Source organism: Dermacentor albipictus, chromosome 1, assembly GCF_038994185.2.
Source record: "Dermacentor albipictus isolate Rhodes 1998 colony chromosome 1, USDA_Dalb.pri_finalv2, whole genome shotgun sequence".
Classification (NCBI taxonomy): domain Eukaryota; kingdom Metazoa; phylum Arthropoda; class Arachnida; order Ixodida; family Ixodidae; genus Dermacentor; species Dermacentor albipictus.
This window is the reverse complement of record NC_091821.1, coordinates 126,122,629-126,138,436: the sequence shown is the minus strand read 5'-3', so window position 1 is coordinate 126,138,436 and position 15,808 is coordinate 126,122,629. Positions and strand designations below refer to the sequence as shown.

At 44.7% G+C, this 15,808-nt stretch overlaps 1 protein-coding gene, 1 long non-coding RNA gene and 1 pseudogene across 6 annotated transcripts in view; 2 read left to right on the top strand and 1 right to left on the bottom strand.

The window, feature by feature from the left end:
* raskol (Ras GTPase-activating protein raskol) overlaps positions 1–15,808 on the top strand; it is a 249,508-nt gene that overhangs the window by 29,490 nt on the left and 204,210 nt on the right. The window lies entirely within an intron of this gene.
* Positions 4,450–7,107, bottom strand: LOC139055759 (uncharacterized). Its single transcript, XR_011511916.1, has 3 exons — positions 6,898–7,107; positions 5,520–5,648; positions 4,450–4,660 (listed from the first exon to the last, which is right to left on the bottom strand). It is a non-coding gene; the product is annotated as an uncharacterized lncRNA (long non-coding RNA).
* LOC139055757 (uncharacterized) lies at positions 12,235–12,797 on the top strand (annotated as a pseudogene).

Here is a 15,808-nt window from a genome sequence, read left to right as displayed (position 1 = left end):
ACATGCTTGCTTCGCTGCAACTATTTATTGTGAAGTTTCACTTCAGTTGGCAGTTAAGTTTCATGAGTAAAGCGGGTTCAGCAGTGAAATGAACGGCACCGCAGACTTTTGAAGAGTGAAATGCTCAGACTCCATACACTTTGTCCATGTCTGTTCCGCACCTCATTGCTTCTGCCGATGAAAAGGGTCTTCAAGAACAGCAGACGCTCCGGAGGTATCAAGTACGACGCCATATTTAAAAGGCCGCATGACGACGTTATTCGTTTGCTTCTGTGATTAGCTGGTGGAGTAACACAATCCCGCGCGAGCCATGTGCCTTGCTTGCCAACGGCTTTTTTTAGGTTGTATTCTACTATAGATCTTTTTTTTACACTTTCTCTTGTTTACTTGTTCTTGGCAGTGTTCTTCCATGCGCTTCTTTCCTGCGTGAGTCCATTTGACGTGGTTCCTTGTTTGCCAAGTAAAGGAGAGGTGCATCTCACAGGCGTACCTGTGAAATACACCTGATTTCATTTCTCTTTTGTGGGTTTACGTGTGCTTATGATGAATGGCGGGCGTTATTCACATTTGTACTAGTAAAGGCACCCCCCCCCTTCATTTGCACAGAAAAGCTTACTTGCGTTGGGCCCCCCTGAAAAAAAATCCTGAGTACGTGCCTATCTTTGCTACAAGGTATTACTATTACAATACGGTTAAGTTCCAAGGCTTGAGCGCAGCAAGAACAAATATATCAGAACTGAGCACACCAGCGAGCGATTAGGCAGAAATAATCAGATAGTGACCGCACCAAGGAAATTTACTAAGTCAGAAATGTGATAAGCCGCTGCGTCAAAATATTTGCGAAAGGCGAGAAGCAAAACACACTAATCCTGATTCAATTCATGAGCGGAAAGTTCGAATAGCTTGGAATATACATATTTAGCCTTGCTTTGAAAACAAGCACCATATACGCTGCTCGCGCCGTTTGGACATAGCGTAATCAGCTTCCAAAGCGTTTTTGCCTGTTCTGTGAAGCTGTGGCCGAAGCTTCGTGTCATCCACGCAGTCACTGTCTACGATATCTCCCGAAACAGAGGTTTTCTCAGCCACACCGACGTCACACAACCCATTGTAAACACTGTGGCAGCGGGGGCAGTTGAGGACGCGTCCCCACGTGTTCAAACATGGCAGTGCCCACGGGATCGCCGCGAAAAATGTCAGTACGCAACACCACGGCGACGCCAACGACGACGGCAGAAATGCGCCTGGAGTGTCCATATTTCCAGAAGAGGGTTATAGCGCCGAAAAAACACAACACACAGCAAGCGAGACGGGACAGGTGCAACTTCCAACTGTTTATTCACCGCGTATGCGAATGAATATAAGGACAAACAAAGATGGGTAGCAAGAACCACACATGCGCACGAGGTTTTTACAAAAAGCGGATAAAGATAGGTGAGGTACACACGCATCTCACGCACGTGTATCTAAAAAAGCAGTTTCATTCTTATAAATGGAGATAGATGGGGCGCTAACACAATCGCTACAGTTTCTTTCAATATAGTAGGCCTCCAACAGTTCACGGGCTGTCTGGTCCTTACTTCTGCTTAAAACCTTTGCTTCTTTCAGCCTTGCCGCACACTTAATCTTCTTTTCTTCTCCGCAGGCTTTACAATGATGCGGCAGATGAGAACCAGTGCCACTTTTTTAAAATCCCGATTATGTTCCGCTAATCGGTCGTTAATACAACGGCCGGTTTGTCCGATGTACTTCTTTCCACAAGCGAGAGGTATCTGATATACGACTCCCACGGGGCATTTAACAAGCGGAGCTGCATGTCTCTTTTTACAGACAGTTCTGTTTACCTTGTTCGGATCAGTTTTAACGCACAAGCCAGCCAGTTTCTTTGGGGCGGAAAAAACCACAGGAACCTTATATTTTGTCGCTACATGCTTCAAATTGTGCGCTACCTTATGGGGGCACGGGATGACAACCGGTCTACTTTTGCTTCTGGGGACGTCATCTTGGTCGCCCTTCTTTGTACTTTCCTTTTTTTTCAATTTTCGCAGCAAGGCTTCAGCTACTCCGGTTAAGATAGAGGTTGGAAAGCCTGCTTTTTCCAACTTCCGAATCTGGGTGTGAAAGCTTTCCTCTGCCTTATGGCAACAAGATTTCTTCAGCGACGCTTCCAGGCACATCTGAGCAATGGCGCGCTTTACTGTCTTTGAATGGGAGGAATCATAGGGCATTAGTTCGTTTTGTGCGCGAGGGCGATACATCCAGCAAAAGCTTTGGTCATTAAGGGTGATGTCAATGTCTAAAAAATGCAATCTGTTGCCTTGGGCAAGCTCATGGGTGAGTGAGTGAGTGAAGTAACTTTATTTCAGTCCAGAGAAGACGCAGGGGAGACCCCGCGCCACCCGGCTAGTCCCACGTAGGGACCGCCAAGCCGAGCTTGACGGCCCGATCGCGGGCACTCTGGACGGCCAGGGTTTGGTCCTTGAGTTCGGGGCTGCCCAAGAGCGCAGCCCACCTATCCTCGCTAAGTCCAAACCTTTTCCAAATAGTTTAAAATGAGATAAAACTTCTTCCACTATTTGTGGGTAAGATGAGGAAACCTGTTTCTTTAAAATAATTAAAAAATCGTCAACATATCTAAAGTTTTCAGCACTTTGGCTTCGTCGAATATACTTTACGTGCGCCCGAGTGCCACAAGCCAACTACTAACGACAAAAAGAAAAAACTGACACTTCGGCATTACAGATTCTGTATCGGCCTCTGAATCGGGCACACACAGACGTTTCGAGACTTGTTCGGGTTCCTTGGTCCCGCTAACAGCGGGCAAGAGCCGTAAGTCGCTTTTATGCCAAAATGTGACGTAGGGAAGGGATGTAATTAGCAGGCGTATTTCCGTCAGTCCTGTTGATCCTGTTGTCCGTCGTTTAAATAATTAAAGATTCCAACTAAAGTCGTTTCACCAGATTCTTTTCCTTATATAGCGATTATAGCAGCGTTTTCCCAATCGATGCGGCTACTGCAATTATCGGCGGGCTTCTTTTTCAATAAAAGAAACAAAGGTTAATTTCTTCAACAAAAAATACTTTCTGTTTAGGTCAATCACGCAATTATTATTTTTAACATAATTGGTCCCAATGCAGTAAAGTGATAAACAGTGTCATCAATACTGTGAGCGATATGAGAGTTCTTCGTCTCTTCACTATCCTTAATTAACATTTCTCTGTAGCTTCACCAGTACGCAAGTATAGGTAGATAGACCTCGCATGCACAACCAATTTGTCTTAGTTTCTGGATAAGATACAGCTGTTATGAGGGCGAGTCATAGCGCTAAGAGCATGACTGTATCAACTCGTTGAGTAAATACTTGGATGTGACGCGTAGTGCCGGATGAGTTGGCGCCAGATGTCTTGTGAGGGGAGGTCATATCTCATGTGTTCTATGTAGTGTGCTTATATGTGCATGTATACCATATGCTGGCAACAGTGCATCCCAGCGTTTTACTCTTTCGTACGACATACTATAGAAGCTGCAGCCATCTGGTGAATAAAAGTTACTCCCTTAAATGGAATAAACTACATATAACAGTTCTTTTTCTGCAAAGTTACAGGAAAACAATAAACAGATGTATTTTGGTGAACTCACCGAAAAACAAGCTAGCAGAAAACAGAAGCGAATGCAAAATTTATTTTACAAAACTCGGCATACTTTTTGGGGACATTTCTCACAAAACATATTTTAGCAGTGTACTTACTGCCTGGCCAAGCGCACATTTTGAGTCGCAACAGAAGGTCCCCGGATTTCTCTCCGGTGACTATTGGCGTCGGTCATACACGAGGAGGAAGCTCTCGCCAAGCGAGCGAAAATATTCTTGCGCAAAGCGGATCCGAGTGCAGACGGGTTTCGCCATCTGTCGAAAGCTGCTGGCAGCGTCGCGCGCCCTCGGTGCACAGCCCTGCAGCGAAATACAGCGCGTGACTGAAACGGCAGGTACCGTTTGCGCGTATTATTGAATGTTGTTTTCTATGCCCGCGAGGTCGTCGTATATTGGATACTGCCTGAGCCAATATTCTCATATTTGACTCGGCGAAATGAGATCGACAGTCGTCGTGAGTGAGGCTGAGTGAGAAAAGCGTGTACATACTTCGCTGCTGCTGCATCGCTGGTGCTGCTGCTGCATCGCTGGCCGATAGAAAATGGAGGATTCGAGTTGCTCACCCCTGATCTTTTCAATAAGGATGCTAGCATTTTCTTGATCGACTGTACTGAAGCGGTCTTTCTTAAGAACCGCTTGGATCTGGTTGCTGATATCACGATGTGTTGGGAAGAAGGCCCTGCAGCTGCTATCAGGCTTTTCCTTGTTTGCAAAAAGTACGTCGTGCACGTAATAGTGCAGACACTTTTTCACATCTGATACAGATGTAATTCCTTCCCTTGCCAACATTTGAATTCGCTCAGCAATGTTCCTGTCCATGTTTTGGCTAAAAGCTTCCATGTCCTCGAAACCATGGTTACGATGGGAACCGCAGTTGGCAATTTTAATGTATATCCGCGTCTCTTTGGCAACAGTCTGCTGCTCTGCGTCAAGCACCTCCTGCAGCTGCTTGGCCTTGTCTGCTTTCAGCCGACCCTCTTTTGTCTGGCCGCATGGCTGGGGAAGGTCCACCTAGAAAGTAGGCATTGTTACGTATATTGAGCATACTTTATGGTTTAAAACAGTGCGACAAGATGAGAAGAAAGGGAAGACGAGACAGAAGACAGCGCTGAACTAACAACTGGAAATTTATCTCCACTTGCCCATTATATACACAAGTGGGAAATACCAAAATAAGCACAGTGCGAAAGATAAAAGGAGTACAACACATACAGCCTCGGCTTGGATGCCGAGACTGTATGTGTTGTACTCTTTATCTTTCGCACTGTTTTTTTTTTGTTGTTTTGCTATTTCCCACTTGTACTCGTATTTATACTGGAAATAGTGGAAATAAACTTTCTGTTGTTAGTTCAGTGCTGTCTTCTGTCTCGTCTTCACTTTGTCCTCATATTGGCACGCTGTTTTTAACCATAATGATCATTGCTGCTTGAGCTAGTTAACCAACTAGCTCAAACAAACCTTTCATTGAGCATACGTCAACCAAGTCTAACGTGCCCCATCTTATGCCACGACAAATTTGCCTGCACTGCGCACCAAGAGCAACAGGAAAAGCCGATATTAGGGAGTTTTACCAGACCGTTCTTTAGCCCCGATAACGATACCATAACGATGCACCACGCGTGTTCAGGGCTGTCTGAGGGGAGAGAAGGCATCCTTATCGGATCCCTCTACTAAAACTCCCTACTATCACCAGAAGTAGAAGCAATGATAGTGGACGTCAGCTACAAATTTCTCACGAGCCACTGCAAGGACAATGTAGTAATGTTTTAGAACTGCTTGTTTGTGTCTGCTTGCAGACACAAATGCCATGATAAAGGTACCCAGAAAATAACCTGCAAACATTTTTTACTTGTGGTTGCACATTACGTACCTGGAAATCTGGGTACAATTTAATCCACTTCAAATTCATTGTTGCTGCACACCCTTTCTTCTTTGTGCCTTGGAGGTTCATTCGCTTCTTCTCGTACACCTCCTTCGGCCAGTCAGCGGTGCTTGAACCCTGTAAATGAAATCAAGAATATTTATTTCTGGTGTAAACCTAAAGTAACCTAACCTAAAGTAACATAAAGTAAATCCTCTTTACACTGCCTGTACACAATCTTTAAATTTGGAACGCTGCTGGATATCTGCATGATACTGAAACGTTCGCAAGTGCATCATCATGTAACATACCTGGTCTTTGTTTTTCTCTGGAGTCTTTTTGTAGTATTCCGTTCCAAATATGCAGACTTTGACGGTTTCTTTGACCACCACAAACGGTACATTGTCTAGAGAGATTCTGCACCCGGAGTGGATCATGGAGAAGACGACATTGGCTCAAAATAAACAATAAAGACGATTTAATGAAGGTGCCTAGATTTATGCATGGCACAGGGCAATATCAAATGTAGTTTTAGTTTGTGTAATGTAATGGCAGCAAAGAAACTAAGATGCACTGCCTCTAGCAAGAAAATCTGGCTCTCCTCAACGAGAATAATAATTATCACTATTATTAATTACCCATACTTTGTGTATGGTTTTAAAAAGTGAGAACTTAAAAGCAGCACGAACATGCTACAGTTTGGTTGGGCCTTCGGATTTTAATATAATACGACAAAAAACTCGACGCTGCAGCTTCAGCTCATATACAGAGTTCAACATCAGGCCTATGCCTTGCTCTAGACGTCCAATTCACACTTCTAGCAGGACCACGGATGGCACACACGGCCGTGTCATGACATGGAGTACAGCCCCACCGCAAATAGTGTCTCGTGTTGCGCGCGATTGCTTTTTCAATGTTCAAAAAAAAAGTGCGGATGCATACAAAACAAACGCCCAAGCGCAGCTCTGTCTTGAATTCAAATCAAATATGTAAAGAGCACAGGGGCAGACCTTTCATTTTTTGTATTCGTGGTTACCTTGCGTGCGCGGTTGTAATCATGACTGAAAACCGAAAAATAACAGTTGTTAATTTTACGTTTATCGGAATTTCTGAAAATCGGGTCATGTCGCGGTAACCAGAACAATACTCCACTCAAACCGAATTAAATAGGTGCTAGGGGAACTCTGAACCGGTAACCAGAACAATACATAACCCCATCTTCAAAAAGGCGAATCAAGATGCATCAATTGTCTAGTGTTGCGCACTAACCGCAACTGAAAACAAGTCGTTCTGCCAGGTGGAGTCCCTGGTTAAAATTACTACTTCGTTTTACAATGATAAATCTATGCGCAGAGCGAAACATTAAAAAGCAGTCGATACTACTTACATTTAGACGGCTTGTTCAGGTCTCTTGATATCCACACAAGCATACCTCTCGTTGACGGCAGCCAAGGACCTCTCAAAAAGCTTAAGCTCATCGTCTGACTTCAGGTAGCCATGGGAGTAGCCGTCTTCATAATGATGTAACCCTTGGAGGTACTTTTCGATCACCTTCTGTCGGTCAGGCTCGCTCATCGTTGCATTCCGTGTGAAACAAAACAATGCACTCCGCAAATATGATACGCGCGCCAACTTCTTGCTCACGTGGGGTGAGCTGATCCGAACTGAAGCGCCGCACACCGACCGCGCCGCCAAACAGAGGGGGAAAAAAAGAAAATGGTGATACGTCATCGATGCGAGGCTCCGCCCCTGCAGGGATTTGTTGTGAAAACAGTCGCACCCAGTCACCAGATATAAGCTGGGGGCGGCCGTCGACACAGCTTTGTGGGCTCGGCGACTGCGCATCTGCACAGCTCGCTAAACCTTTTGCTCTTGCAATGCAGGTTAGTCAACCATATGCTCTCTTTGCTAAAAAATCTAGCAATTACTTCCTGATGCAGTTGCCGAGCCCGCACGGCTGTGCTGCCATTGCTGTCGAGTGTGCTCATATTATTCATGCCTTGCTGATTTTGGCCGGTGATGTGGAAACAAACCCGGGTCCTGACATTCCTGAACCAGCTGATCACTGAAATTCATGGTCTTAAGTCACAACTTACTTCTACCGACAAAGCAATTACTGATCTAAGCAAACGAATGAAGGATCTTGAGGGTCACTAGCAGACGCTTTTGCCCACTCGAAACGAAGTGGATGCAATGTGCACCACAACTGAACAGGCTATTTTTCGTATTTCCGAGCTCGAAGCACGTATCGACGATGCCGAAAATCGCTCACGGCGGGACAACGTAATTTTTTACGGCATTCCTGACCCTTCCAGCTCGGAAACCACTGTCGACTCCGAAAGATTGATTGTGGAACTTTGCCGCGATAGGTTGCAACTAACCACCGACCAAAAGAAATAGAACGTGCACATCGAATCGGTCGTCACTCCCCCAATTACTCTCGCCCCCTCACAGCAAAATTTACTTTCTATAAAACCAAAGTTAACATCCTTTCGGGTGGCCGAAAGCTCAAGGGCACTGACTACAGTATTAGCGAGGACTTTTCGTGATCAGTACGAAATTCCCGAAAACATTTCGTTGCGTTCGCAAGAGGTCAAGGCGTTCCGTTTTCTCTCCGCTTTAAGACATTTTATCGGTTCAAGAAGATACACCTTTGATGCCGCCTCGAGTAGTGTCAAAGAGTTGGCATAGCAGCTACATCACCCCAAACAGAAAAATAACATAACACCGACTTGCTCCAGAGATAGCGCTTCGCTTTCTATAATATACACGAACGTGCGCAGTTTCCTCCCAAAACGTGAATTGGTGTCGAACATAGTTTTATCAACCGGTAGCAACATACTATTACTATCTGAGACATGGCTGAGCAGCGCCGTTACTGATAACGAAGTTTAGCCGACCTGCCCGGTTTCTGCCTCTATCGGAACGACCGCGCAGGAACCTGTGGTGGTGGTGTACTAGTCGCTGTTCGCGAGCAGTTGCCATGATCGCTAATTAACGTTACATCAGATTTTGAGATGTTGTGGGTGATAATGCATATCTATCCAAAAAAAGTGCTACTTGGTATCTGTTAAAGACCGCCCAGTGCTACTTCTGATTTCTGCCATCAACTTAACAACGTCATAAGTGAACTAGTAACCACCCACCCAAACGCGCAAATCCTGCTCTTCGGTGATTTTAACTTCCCACAAATAGACTGGCGTACCATAAAATCATTTTCGGTATCCGGACACACAGAGGCCAACGATTTTGTCGATTTCTGCCTTAACTTTAACCTTTCCCAGCTAGTAACTGAACCAACCCGGACTTCGCAGCAAACTGCTAACGTCCTCGATCTCATACTAACCGACCACCCTGACAGCGTTTCATCCATTTCTTATTTGCCTGAGATCAGTGATCACAAAGTCATCTATGCCACTTTTTCGTTCAATTTGTTGACACGGGATACCTTTAAGAAAACAATATGTCTATACGACAAAAGAAATTACGAAGCTATAACTGAAGCTATGAATACATTCTTTCCTGTATTCTAATCAACTTTTCAAGACAATTCCGTTAACAGCAATTGGACGCGCTTCAAAAACAAAGTGATCTTGCAAATAAATTCATTCCTTAAGTCACCTTTCGTTCTTATCAGCAAAAACCATGGTTCACAAAGGCCTTAAAACGCCTAGAAAACAAAAAAAAGCGTCTGTATCGCGCCGCCAAACAGAGAGGACGCCCATGCGCATGGGATAAATGTTTATGAAGCCGAACAGAGCTACGTTGACGCTCTGCGTCACGCTAAACACTCCTTTTATCTCAATAATCTGCCAAACATACTAATCAATAACCCGAGGCAATTTTGGAGAGTTATAAACAATAGCGAAACGCGCACTATTAAGATAACTATAACGAATCGAACGAAATTATTAACGATTCCGACTGCGCCGACGTGTTTAATTCGGCCTTTGCTTCTGTGTTCACAAACGAATCTAATGTGCCCCCCGTTTCGTCATCGCTTAGTATAAACTCGTCAATGCCAGCCATTGCTTTCAATGTAGACGGTATTTGTGCGATCATTGACAAAATCAAGTGTTCATCATCTTCCGGCATGGAAAAGATTAACTCAAAAATTTTGAAAAACACTAAGCTTATTTCTACAGCATATTTGTCTTTGATATTTGCCCAGGCTCTTTCTTCAGGTTTCATTCCAGATGACTAGAAAATTGGGAAGGTCGTTCCAGTCCACAAATCAGGTAACAGAAACTCGCCTCTTAACTACCGTTAGGGAGATGGGGCATCTCCCTAACAAGCGTCTCCTGCAAAATCATGGACCATGTCATCTACTCTCTTATGAATTTTCTTGACTTGAATCACTTTTTCTATCCCGCCCAGCACGGATTCCGCAAAGGTTTCTCCTGTGAAACACAGCTGGCCATTTTCCTGCACGATGTTCACACTAACCTTGACAGTAACATACAGACTGACGCAATTTTCCTGAATTTCTCTAAGGCCTTCGATAAAGTTCCTCATCAACGTCTAATATTGAAACTTACAATACTTAACTTACATCCTGATGTTTTGAATTGGATCATTGAATTTCTTAGCAACCGCTCCCAATCTGTCATTATAAATAATCACCTGTCTAACCCTGTGCCAGTAACATCAGGCGTACCTCAAGGATCGGTTCTTGGCCCTCCATTATTTTTAATATATAATCATGACTTACCTTCACGTGTGTCCTGTAATATCCGTATGTTCGCACTGCACGTAACACCTGCAATCAAACAGCCCTGCAGAAAGACCTCGCCAACATACTAACATGGTGTGACGATTGGTTAATGAAACTTAATGTACAAAAATGTAAAGTTATGTCTTTCACTCATAGCAGTAATCCCCTGGTTTTCCCTACCAAATTAGAAGCATGCCTCTCGAACTATCAGAGTCCTATAAATACCTAGGTGTCACTGTATGCAATGATCTGTCTGGGCATAAACATATTTCTAACATCATATCATCTGCTAATAAACACTAGGTTTGTTTAAAACGTAATCCCCGCCAGGCACCTCAAAACGTAAAACTGCTTGCTTACAAGTCCCTTGTTCAAGCAAAACTTGAATATGCATCTGCCATCTGGAGCCCGCACCAAACATATCTTATCACCTCACTTGAATCTGTTCAGAATCGCGCTACTAGGTTCATTCACTCGCAATATTCATATGATGTCAGTATTTCCGCACTTAAAACACAATCCGGACTAACACTACTATCTAATCGCCGACGCTTTGCTAGTCTTGAGCTTTATCACAAGTTATTTTTCAGTACCCTTCGTCATGCGCCATAAATCGTTCTTGCGGCACGCATCTCTCACCGCACCAGTCATCCGCAGCAAGTCGCACACCCACGTGCCCGAACCACTCATCTTTCCGCCTCGTTCATTCCTCGGGCAGCTAAAGACTGGAACGGCCTTCCTGCTGACATTGTTAGCAACACTTGCCTGTATTTATTCCTACAGCGTGTGATTGATCACTTTGAATATAACTAATGAAGTGTACCAAATGTGGAACTTACGTTAAACCCACCCCTTATGTAATACCCCCTCTGGGGGTCTTTAAGGACAATAAACTGAACTGAACCTGACCACCGCCCTATACAAGCTAAGAGAAGGATCATTTGGAAGAAGGCGAATCTAATGAGAGATCCGCATACAGTTCAGTTCTCCGGGCAAAGTGAACTCCCAGCGTACATTTCACAACTAGAGATACCATTCCAATACTTCAAGTTTCTCTTCCCCGGCTCGCTGATTTCGCTAATTGCCGATCAGAGCAATTTGTATACGCTCCAGAATGACGTGAGTCAGCCCCTTTGTACTACCGCAGAAAAGATCGAAATGTTTATTGGGACGTGCATGTGGATGTCGATCACTCAAACGAGGAACTCAAGGTGGTACTGGAGTGCAGAAACCAGGGTTAGCCAAGTGACTGACAACTTTCCGGTGGGCCGCTTTGAAAAATTGAAGCATAACATACACTTCATTGAAAACAGTACACTCGACCCAAAGGACTCTCCAGGAAGAGATCGGCTTGCGAAGGTGCGTCCTCTCATTGATACCATAAATGAACAGTTGTCGCTTGTGCCTCTTGAAGAGCATCTGTATATTGATGAACATATTATACCCTTCAAAGGTAGAAGCTCCCTCAAAGAGTACTGTCCCAAGAAGCTCAAAAAATGAGGTTACAATGTTTTTGTGCTCTCCGGTGTAAGCGGGTTCTCGTACAAATTGGAGGTGTATGCCGGACAGGAGAACACGGCGCAAAGATTTTCAGGAGAGCCTGACTGTGGAGCGAGTGGAAATTTTGTTGTTCGTTTGAGTAGAATGATTCCGAGAGGCGTACACCACAAAGTGTACTTCGACAACTATTTCAACTGCCCAAGTTTGCAGGTGTATAAAAGGACTCTGTACACTGCATTGGTACTGTGCGGACAAACCGGGTCCCTGGAGTGAGCCTGCCTAGCCAGCAGGAAATGAAAAAAAAAGGAAGAGGACATTTTGAAGAGAGGGTTGCAGTTGTGGATGGAATTGAACTGTCATGTACATGGTGGCAAGATACCCGAGCAGTGACTTTGCTCTCCTCCTTTGTTGGAACACAGCCTGCTACAAATGCGTCAAGGAATAATCGTCAAAAAAAAAGAGCGGAGTGAGATACCATGCCCTGCAGTGATCACCATCTACAACAAGCACATGGGAGGCGTCGATCTTTTGAACTTCCTCATCTTCATGTATACCCTCCCTACCTGAGGTCGAAGAGATATTATTTTCGTGTTTTCTGCCAAACCTTAACTTGACAACTGTAAATGCTTGGTTGCTTTACAAGAGGAATGTCATGAAAAAACGTGATCAGTACGCTGAAAGGCTACTTCCGTTGGCTGAGTTCAAGATGGACCTGGCTGCATCACTCTGCAAGGCTGGGAAGAAGGCGCTGAAGAAGCGAGGAAGGCCTAGCAATGAGTCAGTAGAACAAGCCTCTGATGAGAAGAAAAAAAGGGGACCATCAGCGCCAACTCCAACTCAGGATGTAAGGCTAGATCAGGTATTATTTCTCATCTATGGAGCTTTGTCTCAGTGCTCATTATTTTCATTTATTTCATCAGGTTGGTCACTGGGTTCTTTGGAGCAAGAAGCGGCAGCGTTGCAAGCTTCCTGGCTGCACAGGAATCTGCATGAGCTACTGCGTTAAGTGTGGAGTGCATCTCTGTTCCACAAACAAAAGCGATTGCTTTTTTGTGTGCTACACTACAAAATGAGTGCACCGTTTCTCATTACTTACTGATTACTGCTCAAGGTATAGAACCAAGCTTTTTCAGCAAGCAAGTGAAACAGCTTTCTATTGTACGATGGGTTCCCCCTTGCTGATTGTCATGTAAATAAATGTTACACTTTGAAACGCAATAAGCCAGGCTTTCCTCAACTTTTTCTTTATGTGCACGTTGTTGCAAATATGCAACGTACCCTTTTTCTGTCAATACAAACTGTAAACGTCCACTAAGGATATTTTTTTGCTAGTACAGCTATTGTAATGGTTCCCTGCAACAACATGAATAATTTTATGGCAAAAGAAAAAATTGAGCAGTAAAGGGTTAAATAAACTCTATTTCCCATTCATCCGCAAGTGTAGGTGTAAGCGGCGAAATGCTCGCTAGCTCACTCGCTTACACACACGCACACACAAACACACACAGTGATATGACAAATGCTCGCCCGCAATCACATTTACACGCGCCCACGCATGAACACATGCACAAAAATGTACGCACGCATGCACACGGAACTGCACGCACCCACAAACGCGCGTATACTCGCACACGCATACGCGCACTCGTGCGCACGCATGCATATTGAAATACTGAGACACAAACGCGCGCGCACATGCAAATACAAGTACACACACACGAACGCTCAAGGTGTGCACAGGCATATACACTCCCTCTCCTGCCCTGCTGCCTCGCAAAAACATGCGCGTGCAAATAGACTGAATGACGGTCGCTCGACAATTACCGTTCAGAACTCCAGCTGTAATAAATCGCTTTACGGTTAAAATTTTGCGCTTCAAGTCAATGTGCCCTCTTCTGAGAGGGTGCAAAACCATTTGCTCCTGTCGTGGGACATAACCGTCCATCCTCGACCAAAACACTGCTTTAACGCAGCACCCATGTTCCTAATAAGTGCCATAAATGCATGTGTTGTTACAAAGGACTACCCTCCTGGCGCAGAAAGTTGAAACTTGTTAATACTCGTGTTATATAGAAATAAAAGTGTTTAAAATTTAGCCCATTCAGTTACGCATGTGCACTGCCGTGAAGTTCCATAGGATGGTGAAGGTGCAATGTTCAGAATTCCTGAACATGTCCATGCTACAAGGCACAATAGTATGTTTTTCAACATAACACAAAGACATGCGTATGCTTGTTATGTTGTCCAAGGAATAAAATCTGATAATAAAAGCAATGACTTAACAAATAAGCAACCCATTGATGTTTTAGGAAGCACAAATAAAGAAATATAATATTTGAGGAGTCTTCCTGAAGAAACTGAAACTGAAATTAAATCTTGACTATTGTGCTTCGGCTTCTGGGGGGAGACTGTCGAACTCAGTCCTGCGTAGCGTTAAAAAAGTATAAAGCAGAACGGCATCACACCGCTGCCAGCATGGCGCGGAACGAACGGTGAGAGCGATTAAACGACTAGGCCACGGATTCTGTTCTTTTTTCTCTTTCTTTTTTTCTTTTCTTTACTAGGCCACGGCTTCCAGCGCTTCCGCAATTGATACGCCCGGGTTGATACGCCCGGAACCCACAACCTTCGCGAAATGCGAAGGTTGTGGGTTCTGTTCCCACCTGCGGCAAGTTGTTTTTTCATCCACTTTAATTTCCGTTAATTCATCGTTTCTTTATTTCATTTATTAAGCACAATTAATTTCCCCTATGTTGTCCTTGGTGTCAGTGTTTGTTGGCTTCTTATGATAGGACTAATAAAAATCGGGCCCCTCTGTTAGCCCCTTTTCTTCTCGTTTCTATATATATATATATATATATATATATATATATATATATATATATATATATATAGAGAGAGAGAGAGAGAGAGAGAGAGAGATGGTTTTCCCCCCACTCGAAAAATAGTTGGTACGCCACTGCCCCTTCTATTCGAGCCCTTCAACAAAACCTGGCAAAACTTGGCAATGTCCCACACTCACCACCTTGAAACCAAGAATACGGCGTAGCTAGACCATCGCAAACGATGCATTCACTTGCGACCTGATAGACGAGGCTCGTAGATCTATATCCCTCCGCTGCTTACCAGTTGTTTAAAGGGCCCCTCACCAGGTTTGGCCATTTTGAGTTAACAAGCGCAGAGCATACATTGCGCGATAACGATCGTGTCTGCAAAGTATTACATCGCTACGCACCGAGCAAAGGTCTGAAATTTCAAACCGAACGTCGCTTTCCCTTCTCGCGGCCGCCGCACTCGAAGCCGGAGGATGACGTACACGTGCTATATAGTGCGCCTACGTACGTACACGTCTTTGCGCTGCGACGTCGCTCATAGTGACACGTGACTTCAAGGATTATTCAAGGCAACATCGGTTATTTGTGTAATAGGTTGCTTGAATAGATGAATTAAAGCTTAGAAAAATAATAGAACATGCAAACCAAATGTCTGCGTGTTTTTGTTTTACTTCGCACCGCAGCAAGAGAGGTGTGCTTCCATTTCGTCTGCTTGCTCCCGCCTCGTGCAGTCGCGAGCGTAGACTGTCATTTTCTACCGTGTTCCAGCGCGGGATCATGCTCTGTGATCAGCTTTTGTCTGTCTCAGTATTCGTGTAGCACTGACTTATACCGCTAATCAGGTGTCCTCGTGTACAGCGCGCAAAATCGAGCGCTGCGCGAAACGCCGTTAGCGGAAGTGCGCCGCGCGGCAACAAAGCGAGGAGGAGGCGGGACCCGTGAGGTATGCGTCACGCGATCCTCGGAACGCAGGGAAAGAATTTCGCTTGCGGAGGCTAGACAGGGCAAGTCGAGAGAGTGTCTCACTTGGCAGTGAAGCTCGCCTCGTGAAATCATGGGCTCGCGGCACTCAAATATTTCTATCTCAGCTATTAATGAACCGATTTGATTTTTTTTTTGGCGGCAGAGCGTTCCCTAGAGAACACGGAACAACTTCCAGCGTATAACCAAAGTTTGCTATGGGGCATGGTGAGGGGCGCTTTAACGTCAAGGAGTACTGTCATGATGCATTCGACTCTTAATTTTTGCGT